At 41.8% G+C, this 12,287-nt stretch overlaps 1 non-coding gene across 1 annotated transcript; it reads right to left on the reverse strand.

Moving 5' to 3' along the window:
- Nucleotides 1–9,268: 9,268 nt before the first annotated feature.
- TRNAW-CCA lies at nt 9,269–9,340 on the reverse strand. The gene has a single exon. It is a non-coding gene; the product is annotated as a tRNA-Trp (tRNA).
- Between the last annotated feature and the right edge of the window lie 2,947 nt (nt 9,341–12,287).

Raw genomic sequence — 12,287 nt, forward strand, 5'->3', positions numbered from 1 at the left:
ATTTAGGCCTTGGAAGTTCTGTTCTTGTTAGCCATCATCATGAATAGGTTTGGAACTTGGCCCGATCGGATCCAAGTTCTTTTAAAATAAAGAGGATTGGGACTGGAATTTTTTTTTTTTTTATAACCGGTTGTTTCCAAGCCGACACCAAGCCTGATCAAAAGTCTAATTAGGGCCAACCTGGCTAAGCCCAACTCGGTCGAAAGCTTATACCCCAGGAGGTTCAGACCCAGACCCGCGAGATTGGTCGAGGTGCGGCGGACCCTCTTTCACCGTCCACCACCGCCGCTCTATTTCCGTCCCTCCCTCACCGAGTTTTTCTTTTGTCGATCCACATTAGAATGATACGGTATGATATTGTACCATATCGTATTGCCAGTCTACCAGCATGGATGCCAGTTCCGGTTCTACGGATCTTGTTTCAAGCTTTTTGGGTGGGCTAAAAAAATGCATCTCCAATTGTGATTTCACTCAGGCAATACGAAAAAAACGTTTCAGAAAAGCAGTGTCTGCTTATTTTCTTGTGCTTCCACATCAAGTCACTACCTGGGCAGTCTGATGTTAACCAGGACAATATGCAAGGGGCCCCTCAAGAATCCTAAGGTGCTTATCTTGTTGAGATGTATGATGGGGTGGCCCATATTTTTTGGGTTTCTTCTCCATGTTCTTTCTTCTTTTTTTCCTCTATATAGATTCGTAGATGACAGTCTTATTTGTAATCTTGCTTACATTTGTGAATTATTTATTAAAGAAGGAGAACAAGATTCTTAGATGCTCTGAGATTTCGAATAGGCATTTAAATCTGGCACATTGATGGTGCTCACCTCCTTCTTGATTGGTTTCAGATGTCTGAAACTGGACCCTCAAGAGTAGAAATTCACAACAGGTCTTTCCTCCTCTTTCCTCCTTTTGTTTAATTGGAATAAATGGTTTTGAAGAGTTTTACATGGGATCGTGAGTGAAGCCTTCGCAAATATATTCTTGAAAAAGATATTACCATGGTTGAATTTGCTTACCCCCAGTTCTATCTTTCTTGCAAGTACTCGAAAACCAGTGTTGTTTTGATATGTGACTGATAGTGTGCTTTAAAAGATGTGCTAGTGAGACATCATTGATGGAACTACCAAACTGCAGTTTGGCATGCAAACAGACTTTGATTGCATATGAATTCTTCTCTTTGGGTCACTTACTCTGCTCTTATCTGCTATTTTTTTGCATCCTTGAGCCATCCTGGAAGACAGGAAGGAAATCTTGGTTGCTTTGCTTTCACATCCTTTGTTCTTGCTGCCTTAAACAATTAAGTGTTCTTCAGACATATATTTCTTTTTTGTTTTTGACGGATCTTCAGACATATATTTCATCTGATCTAAGACAGTAGAGAACTAAAATAACAGACAGTGAGACAGGTGTAAGCAAAAAGAACAAGGTTGGCAAAAACAACGAAATTTCTTGCTGAATTTTTGTTGGGTTAGCAGGCAGTGAATGAACTCATAGGAAACATTACCTCTTTTTTTAGAGGTCTCTTATCAGCCAAGTAGTCGATCTAGGCATGCCATTTGACTCTGAAAAAAAAAAAATCTTGCATGTTTGGCTATTCTTATAAGTTAGGTTGAAAATTCTGTAGTATTTGTGAATTGGGCTATCCATTTAAGCATTACTTTATATTAACCAAACTCCACCCAGCCCGAATCTTATGGAAAGAAAAAAGATCTTTATAATTTTTTTTTGTTCGTAGAATTTGGGCTGGATTCGATAGATCAACAAGTCCGATTCTCTTAGAAAATCTTATAGGAATATGCAGACAAGCAACACCTTTACAACCCAAACACATTTCTATTCTGGCTCAGACCTTTGACACTGGCTACATCCCAACCTACCACTGGAGAAGACCGATTTGTGCCTCCAATGGGATTTATAGTGCCCTCTCTCATGGCATCAAAAGCAAGCACCCATTCTAACTCAATCGAGTGGGATGATCAACAATAGCTATACTTCTAACATTATTAAGGCCTTGGCTCATCTTGGTCATCATATTGATGAGGAGATAAGACACCTTGTTCATGATGGGGGGAAGTTGTCTAGCTTAGAAATCTCCAAAAATTTACCAGTTGATGTGCTGTGTTACTCCATGAATTGAGAGCCTGAGGAGTGATACTAGCAAGGCAGTGGGTAGTAACATTATTGTTTTTTGTTTTAGGAATGACAATTCGAAATTTGTGAAACAAAATGATATGCAAAAATATCAAAAGGTTATTTTAATCCCATCCAAAGTTAAGCTTGTCAGATTGCCGATAGAATTAATCGAGAATTTTTAGGTGATATTGTTTGAAATGAAACAGGCATACCGTCTAATAGTATGTATAGCTTGCATTCAACAGAACCTCCCATCTCTCATGCTGAGATTCATCTTTCTTTATCAATGGTTTCCACACTATTACCAAGAGTAGGTATAAAATCTGTGAGTGTAAATGAAGGAATTAAATGAATGTAAACATATAGGATTCAAATTTACTAATTAGGCTTCCATTATGTTGATATTGTGACAGGAAACATACATAAACTTTGTAATCAAAAACCAGCTTTTCATTAGCAAATCATCCATCTTTACAATATGAAGATCCATGCTAGCATACCCATCTACTTATCTCCATGCTCGTATGATACCCGAATCTGTCTTCATATCCAAATGTTAGTTTTGTTTGCGAATGATTCGGTAAAAAGTCATCATCCTTGGCAATTTGAAGCTTCATTCTTGTTGGAAATCAGGAATCTGATGGTCTCTGCGCCTGCGCAAGTGGCAAAGAAAAAGTGAGTGGAAAACTATTTGTTTTGAAACTGATTAAGTTCTGTCTTGTTTGGCATATACCTTTGGTGATCTGCGCCATTCGATGACCATCGACTAAATCGCGGGCCTTCATCATACCCCTCGCATATTACTTCTCCCTGTCCATCTATGTAACAGGACTATTGCCCATTGCTTGGTCTTCAAAAACAACCTGATAGATGGAACTCAGAACAAGTCATGGAAGTCATCTACTGATTCTAAAGAAACATCATCATCTCTGGATTTGGGTTGTGGTCATCGGAATCAGACCTTGTTGGTTGTGAAAGGTTTGCATGAAGAAGTTGCTGCTGCTCTGCTGTGTTGTATATGGCTGTTGTTGGCAGCATGGAAGCTCTTGGGCATGGCCTTCTTGGTCTGGCCTCTTGGAAGGATGACACCAGGGTAAGAACATCTTATTGCCATCGATTGTCCCAGCTATTGTGTCTCTATGTGTGTGTTGAGGAGAAGATGGAGGAGGAGGAGGTTGTATTTGGTACTTCGGTTTTCAGCCATTACAGCAAGTGATGCATTGCTTGAATTAATGAGTAGCCTCATCATAGAAGTGACGTTGGCCCCAACAAAGATAATACAATATTGCAGTTGTTATTTAGTTGTTTTTGTCATTGTTTAATATGTCAAGGCCTGATTGGTGAGGAGGTCCCATTTTCTCACCTCAAGCTTTTTAGTTGAGAAAACTAAATCTCATAGATAACATTATCTTTGTGTACTATAAAATTTCTACTTGTCTTTATCCTTATCTGCTCTTGCTGATAATTATAATTTGACATCACCATTATACATGCGTTCAGGCTTTCAGAACCTTTCGTTTTCTTTAAATTAAGAAATGAGAGTTGTTGGTTTTCAAAAGAGAGAGGAGAAAAGGAAAGAAATCAGGAATTTTGGTTCGACAAACTACATATGATATTAATTCTCCATCATTTTTTGATCTTTTTTGTTGCCAAGAATATTATACTCTAAGCTATGTTTGGTTGCCAAGAACATTATACTTTAATCTAAGATTTACTTTAAGTTAATGTCTTGGTGTGGCATTTTTTTTGGAGCTCCATGGTCGGCCCTGTATTGATAAAATAAGCTTTTCTTCTTTGTTGGCTGCTTTTCTAATTGGCATCATGCTACGACCACCATCACTAGCTTCTCTGTCCTCACGATTATATTTAGGAAAAAGTCGTTGGAAACAAGAGCATTATTGTTGATGATATGACCCATTCTGAACCTGTTTTAATTGGCTTTATTAGACATGAAATCTAGGGACACTTATCAAGCCTCTTTTCTAAAGCTTATGAAATCCTCAAATTGGTTCAAGTACGCCAGTGCCAAATTAAAATATGCTTCCTCTTCAAAATGAATTTTCCCTAAAGTAGTTCTTGCCTTCTAGTATGAGCCAATCCAGCAAACATTGTGTTGATCAGAACTCTATGAATTCTAAGCGACTTTATGTGGGATCTGATGGCTTCCTTAAGTGAATAATTTATTTGATACCTGAAAGTGTTGGGCATGGTATTAAATCTGAGGTGATGTGTGCTGCCTAATTACTATAAGTGACCCACCAGCCCATCAAAAACCTTTTTTTCCCATCCTGTTCAGTGGGAAACACTTTGCTACACTGGCTTATGAATTTTTTTCTTTTCAGGACTCTGAACTCTGAAAACATATTGGCAACTAAGGAGTATTGGTGGTTGGCTTGTATTGTGAAAAGCAACACATGCACATCATTTCCTATGGATTGCTATCGTGTTGTCCATCAAACTCATTGCATTCACTCTGAGGTGATGTGTGCTGCCTAATTACTATAAGTGACCCACCAGGCCATCACAAACTTTTTTTTTTGTCCATCCTATTCAGTGGAAACAGTTTGTCTCCACTGGCTTATGAGATATTTTTTTGGGGGAATTGGCTTTCCCATCCCTCTAAAGACTCCACTGTAACAAAAAGTCCTTGTTAATTAAATCTAAAACAATCGGTCCAGGAAATTTTCCAAACTGTAATTCCCAGTCCCTGAGCCTTTTTTATTTTGAAATAAGATACCGAAAATGCCCCTTCCCTCATGATCTCCCATCCTTCCGGAAGAAGAAGAAGTTTCAGAGACTTTCCAAACTGTAATCTCCCAGCCGCGGCTGCTGCCGGACCGCGGCCTGCCCCCTCCCACGGCCGCCGCCGGGCCCGGCTCGCCTCCTCCCCGAGCCCCCTCCCGCGGCCGCGCCGCCGGGAATGCCTCCGCCCCTGCCCCTATGGTGGGAAGGTGCCGAAGAAGAGGAAGAAGGGCGTCGTCCCGCGTCCTGTGGCTGTCGCCGGCCACGACCCGCCCTCCTCCAGCGTCCGCCGTGGCCCAGCCCCTTTCCGGCGCCGCCGGCCTCCCAGGAAGAGAAGAAAGAAGAAGAAGGGAAGAAGAGAAGAAAAAAAGAAAAAAAAAAGAAAAAAGTTTGAACTGGGGTCGGACTCCCTGCTCTGCTGGGCGTCGACTCGGTGAGAATCTTGGGTCGACTCGCTCACTTCTACAACAATTTTCTAAGAACACTTAACTGTGTGCACAGTCCTGTTAACTGTGTTCGCAGACAACTTAACTGTGTGGCCGCCCAGCTCGCGGAAGGAGAAAAAAGAAGAAAGAAAGAAGAAGGGAAGAAGAGAAGAAAAAAAAAGAAAAAAAAGAAGAAAAAAAGGAAAAATAAAAATAAAGTTAAATAAGCTTGGAACAATTAAATAAGTTTGGAACACACTTAATCTAACATGACACACGGTTAAATAAGCTTGGAACATATTTAAATCATCCCGGAACACACTTATTCTACCCCAGAACACAGTTATTTCGACTGTGCACACAGTTAAGTGTTATTAGAAAATTATTGTAGACTTATGCTGAGCTGGGGTCGACCCCTAAGAGCTGGGGTCGACCCCTGAAGAGCTGGGGTCGACCCCTAAAGAGCTGGAGTCGGACCCCTGAAATCAGGCAAAAAAACAGCTCTCTGGAAAGCCTGAGAGAGTCGGGACTCCAGGTGAGCAGGGGTCGACCCCAGGTCTATGAACACAGTTAAGTTGTCTGTGAACACAGTTAACTTGTCTAGGAACACAGTTAACTTGTCTAGGAACACAATTAAGTGTCTGTGAACACAGTTAAGTTGTCTAGGAACACAGTTGTTTAGGAACACAGTTAAGTTGTTTGGGAACACAGTTAACTTGTCTGGGAACACAGTTAAGTTGTCTAGGAACACAGTTAATTGTTTAGGAACACAGTTAACTTGTCTAGGAACAAGTTAAATTGTTTGGGAAATACAGTTAACTTGTCTAGGAACACAGTTAACTTGTCTAGGAACACAGTTAAGTTGTCTGTGAACACAGTTAAGTTGTTTAGGAACACAGTTATCTAAGAATACAGTTAAGTTGTTTGGGAACACAGTTAACTTGTCTAGGAACACAATTAATTTGTCTAGGAACACAGTTGTCTAGGAACACAGTTAAGTTGTTTGGGAACACAGTTAACTTGTCTGGAAACACAGTTAAGTTGTCTAGGAACACAGTTAACTTGTCTGGAACACAGTTAAGTTGTCTAGGAACACAATTAACTTGTCTCGGAACACAGTTATTTAGAAACACAGTTAAATTGTTTGGGAACACAGTTAACTTGTCTAGGAACACAGTTAAGTTGGTCTGTGAACACAGTTAAGTTGTTTAGGAACACAGTTATCTAAGAATACAGCTAAGTTGTTTGGGAACACAGTTAACTTGTCTAGGAACACAATTAATTTGTCTAGGAACACAGTTGTCTAGGAACACAGTTAAGTTGTTTGGGAACACAGTTAACTTGTCTGGGAACACAGTTAAGTTGTCTAGGAATACAGTTAACTTGTCTGGGAACACAGTTAAGTTGTCTAGGAACACAGTTAACTTGTCTAGGAACACAGTTAAATTGTTTGGGAACACAGTTAACTTGTCTAGGAACACAGTTGTCTAGGAACACAGTTAAGTTGTTTGTGAACACAGTTAAATTGTTTAGGAACACAGTTATCTAAGAATACAGTTAAGTTGTTTGGGAACACAGTTAACTTGTCTAGGAACACAATTAATTTGTCTAGGAACACAGTTGTCTAGGAACACAGTTAAGTTGTTTGGGAACACAGTTACTTGTCTGGGAACACAGTTAAGTTGTCTGGGAACACAGTTAAGTTGTCTAGGAACACAGTTAAGTTGTCTGTGAACACAGTTAAGTTGTTTAGGAACACAGTTATCTAAGAATACAGTTAAGTTGTTTGGGAACATAGTTAACTTGTCTAGGAACACAATTAATTTGTCTAGGAACACAGTTAATTTGTCTAGGAACACAGTTAAGTTGTTTGGGAACACAGTTAACTTGTCTGGAAACACAGTTAAGTTGTTTAGGAACACAGTTAACTTGTCTGGGAACACAGTTAAGTTGTCTAGGAACACAGTTAACTTGTCTGGGAACACAGTTAAGTTGTCTAGGAACACAGTTAACTTGTCAGGAACACAGTTGTTTAGGAACACAGTTAAATTATTTAGAAACACAGTTAACTTGTCTAGGAACACAGTTGTCTAGGAACACAGTTAAGTTGTCTGTGAACACAGTTAAGTTGTTTAGGAACACTGTTATCTAAGAATACAGTTAAGTTGTTTGGGAACACAGTTAACTTGTCTAGGAACACAGTTAATTTGTCTAGGAACACAGTTGTCTAGGAACACAGTTAAGTTGTTTGGGAACACAGTTAACTTATCTGGGAACACAGTTAAGTTGTCTAGGAACACAGTTAACTTGTCTGGGAACACAGTTAAGTTGTCTAGGAACACAGTTAACTTGTCTAGGAACACAGTTGTTTAGGAACACAGTTAAATTGTTTGGGAACACAGTTAACTTGTCTAGGAACACAGTTGTCTAGGAACACAGTTAAGTTGTTTGTGAACACAGTTAAGTTGTTTAGGAACACAGTTATCTAAGAATACAGTTAAGTTGTTTGGGAACACAGTTAACTTGTCTAGGAACACAGTTAATTTGTCTAGGAACACAGTTGTCTAGGAACACATTTAAGTTGTTTGGGAACACAGTTAACTTGTCTGGGAACACAGTTAAGTTGTCTAGGAACACAGTTAAGTTGTCTGTGAACACAGTTAAGTTGTTTAGGAACACAGTTATCTAAGAATACAGTTAAGTTGTTTGGGAACACAGTTAACTTGTCTAGGAACACAGTTAATTTGTCTAGGAACACAGTTGTCTAGGAACACAGTTAAGTTGTTTGGGAACACAGTTAACTTGTCTGGGAACACAGTTAAGTTGTCTAGGAACACAGTTAACTTGTCTGGGAACACAGTTAAGTTGTCTCGGAACACAGTTAACTTGTCTAGGAACACAGTTGTTTAGGAACACAGTTAAATTGTTTGGGAACACAGTTAACTTGTCTAGGAACACAGTTGTCTAGGTACATAGTTAAGTTATCTAGGAACACAGTTAACTTGTGAACACAGTTAACTTGTCTAGGAAAGCCTGAGAGTCGACTCCAGGTGAGCAGGGGTCGACTCATGCTGTTAAGGGGTCGACTCCAGATGAGCAGAGGTCGACTCCAAGTCTGTGAACACAGTTAAGTTGTCTGAGAACACAGTTAACTTGTCTAGGAACACAGTTAACTTTATTTTTATTTTTATTTTATTTTATTTCTTCTTTTTCTTTCATTTTTTTTTCTTTTTTTTTTCTTCTCTTCTTCCCTTCTCCTTCTTTCTTCTTCCTTCTCCTCTCGCGAGGCCGGCAGCTACGGAAGGGGATCGGACGGTGGCGGCCGCAGGATGGGGCCACCGGGGGGCAGCGACTCCTCTTCTTTGGCACCTCCCCACCGTGGGGGCGGAGGTATTTCCGGCGGCGCGGAAGAGGCAGCGGGTGCGGGAGGGGGCGGGCTGTGGCCGGCGGCAGGCGCGGGAGGGGGTGGGCCGTAGCCGGCGGCTGCCTTTTTCTTCTCCTTCTTCGGTGGGAATGGGAGAGGCGGGGGCATTTTTGTCCCATAAAGCAATGTTGAAATATATATTGACCGGTTGTTAAACAACCGGTCAACAGGGATTTAATGTTAAAGTTCGATCAATAAATGGACCGCTGAGCAAATTCCCTATTTTTTTTCAGGACTTGGAAGTCTGAAAACATATGGCAACTACATGCACTACATGCACATCATTTCCTATGGATTGCTATCGTGTTGTCCATCAAACTCATTGCATTCACTCGTGTAAGGTGGTATCTTTTTCTTTTGCAGGATTGGATGGGATGGCTAACCAAGAGCAAGGCACGGAAAGTTGACAGCTTACGATGGTTTGAAATTTTTAATTTTTCTAATGTTTTGGTGAACAAACAGCAAAAAAGAAAAAAAGAAAGAAAAGAAAAAACAAACTCAGCAGTCGAGGAAAAAAACCGAAAAAAGAAAGATCCGAGGAATTTGAACCCGACGTGAATCGAACACGCAACCTTCTGATCTGGAGTCAGACGCGCTACCATTGCGCCACGGATCCTTATTGGTTTAATGACTTAACACTAACTTATTTAAATCTATAAGTTTAACTCATGCTCCACTCCCCAGCCACGTGTAACTTGGGACTAGCGCGTATAATTGGAAGATATCGGCGATTACCATCCGTTATTGAGAGATATCTGGACCATGGTTAAGGATGGGCTAGCCATTCAGATGAAGTATGTCTACCGAAAGGCCAATGGGCCGGTCGATTAGGTGGCTTCTTTTGTTGTAGACCACTCGGAGGGACACCTATGAGTGGGTGAGGCGGAGTTGCCTAGTGCTCTGCACGATGTTTTGCATTTTAATTTTTTTGACTGCATTTGTACGCGTTTGGCATGATACTTCCGATTTTTTTTTTTCTCCTCTCTCCCGCGGCCTGCAGCTGAATTTGCATGGCATTGAACAGAGCATTTAATTTTTCCTTGGAGCAATGCTACGGTGACTCAAGAATCTCGCTCAAAAAAGATCACTCTAGCTAAGTGATTCTAAAGCATTAATCTTTTCTTTAATACGACAAACCATGGAGATGGTTCTGCCTTGCAACCATGATTACAAGCTGGCAGTAACCCGTCCGTCCAAGGCATGGAAAACTAGCGTGGGAACTCTGGGGCATGGCTCTCTAGCTATAGTTTTCCATCCCAAAGTTTTAACTTAGAAGAGAGTACGTGTCCATGAACAGCTTCATGGAAATTCTTCAGCCGGGAAATGATGTATGGGATCTAATTACCTTCCTGAATGAGGATCCAGCATCCAATATATGCCATGTCCCAGCACTGCCGGCTCGAAGGCCCCCGGCCCAAGGAAGGCCCCCAACCCAGCCACTTTTTTTTTTTTTATTCCTCCATAAAGCTCTGCAGACGGGAAGTGGGTTTGGGCGGCGACGTGAAAGGCTGCAGACGGGCTGACGGGGAGTGGGCGGTGGCGTCTGTGGTCTGGCAGATGGGGTCTGGCAGAGGGTTTTCCTCCCCGGCTCCCCCCTTCTCTCCCCCCTTCTCTGCCTTTTTAATGCCGGAACCTTCTCCGGTTCTCGGCAGAATCAGCTTGCAGAGTGAGACTGTGAGAGCGGCGAGCGCAAAACCCTCTCTTCCTCGCCGACGTCGCCGTCCTTGGCTCCGAGCTCCGGTCCACCGTGCGTCCGTGACTCCGTGCAGTTCGTGCTGCCTCCTCCTCGGCTCCGAGCTCCGGCCTCAGCTCCGACCCTCCGGCCTCCCGTCCTCTCCTCGTCGACTCCGAGTCGCCGTCCTCAGCTCCTCCGACCTCCGGGCTCCGCGACGACCGAGGCGGCGAGGCCTTCCGAGTTCCGAGTCCCGACTCCGGAGTTCCGACTTCCGACTTCCTCCTCAGGCTCCTCGGCTCTTCCGACTTCCGAGTCTCCGACCGACTCCCGAGTCCCGGCCCAGGGAAGCCCCCACCCACGGTCCTCCGCCGCTCCGACCTCCTCCCGTGACCCCGTCCTCTACTCCTCTCCTCAGCTCCTCCGCCGCTCCGGCCTCCTCGGCTCCTCGGGGTTCCCAGTTCCCGAGTCCCGACATCCTCCCACGGTCCCACCTCCCGACCTCCTCCCCTGTTCCCACTTCCCAAATCCCACTGGCCATTGATCGCGGCTCCCAATAATCCGGACCCCGGTTCGAATCGGCGGTTCACCGTGAGTGTGATTGTGTGAGACAGGTGAGTTAGTAAGTAACTGTAGTTACTTAGTTTATTAACAAAAAAATTTATTATTTAAATAATAATAAAAAAAAGGCCTCTTCTAATGAGTTCGCCTAGGGCCTCTAAATGTATTGGGCCGCCCCTGTGTCCCAGGGAACTTCCACACAGCAGTGTAAATCACCATCCAACTAAGAACAACTACAAATATCATGTACTGCCATGCTACAAATATACGTCTCATTTCCCTAGTAACCACATCCAATGTCATAAAGCAGTCCTGACTAAGTTTTAGCCTGCTAACCTGTAGTCTGTAGAAAGCTCGATCCAGAACGACAAGAATTCCAGTTGCACCAAGAAGGCGCTGTGCATAGGATACATCAGGAGCTATGTTAGCTGCTTCAGCAGCGTCGGTTGCCTTCCGAGAAAGGCGAAGACATTGCTCCTTCTAATTAGCTTATGAATGCATATCCCAATATTGCTTGTATCCAATAATGGAACAATATGATTTCAAAATTGATGAGTGTCTTGGTTTGTCTTCATTTAATATTTTTGCCAATAAAAATTCTACTTCAGTTTGTAATAGAATGTATATCTTCTGAATGCTTTTGTTGGTCAAGTGCTGAGGCACATGGCGTTGCTGAAATAAGTGGAAGACCAAATTTTTCATTTAGGTTGTATGGACATGAGTCACATAACATCTCTTTTCAGAGTGGAGAAGGGCCAAGGAGGATAGCAAAACACTTGTTTAACCTTGTCACGCCCTTTCGTAGCTTTTTTCCCCACCGGCAACTAATTTCGTCCAAGTGACTCCACTCCACGTACGTGAGCATAATGGTGCCCTTTATTGGTAATAGGCTCGTGGAAAAAAAAAAAAAAAAAAAAAAAAAAAAAAAAAAAAAAGAGAGGGAAGAAAAGTGTAGTTAATAGAAAAGTAATAAGATGCTTCTTGTTTGGTTGGAGTTTTTAAAGGAAAGAGACGGAAAAATTGTATTCCTATGTGAATATGATTCTCATATTTTATAGGAAAGTCTTTTTCATGAAAAACATGGAAAAGTTATTTTTTCATGAGCCGAAAATCACTCCATTTTTATTTTTTTTCAAAAAATCCTTCAGCATTAAAAAGCATTAAAGACCTAATTTTTAGTAAAGGTATAATAGGAATTACATATAACTTTCACAAAAAAGTGGATGATCAACCAAATATAATATGTCACTTTTTCATGGTCAACTAAACATGCCAAAAGTATTTTTCCAAACATTCTCTTTTTAGGAATCTGCTTCTCATGAATCATATT

This window comes from Phoenix dactylifera, unplaced genomic scaffold (genome assembly GCF_009389715.1).
Source record: "Phoenix dactylifera cultivar Barhee BC4 unplaced genomic scaffold, palm_55x_up_171113_PBpolish2nd_filt_p 000918F, whole genome shotgun sequence".
NCBI classification, from domain to species: domain Eukaryota; kingdom Viridiplantae; phylum Streptophyta; class Magnoliopsida; order Arecales; family Arecaceae; genus Phoenix; species Phoenix dactylifera.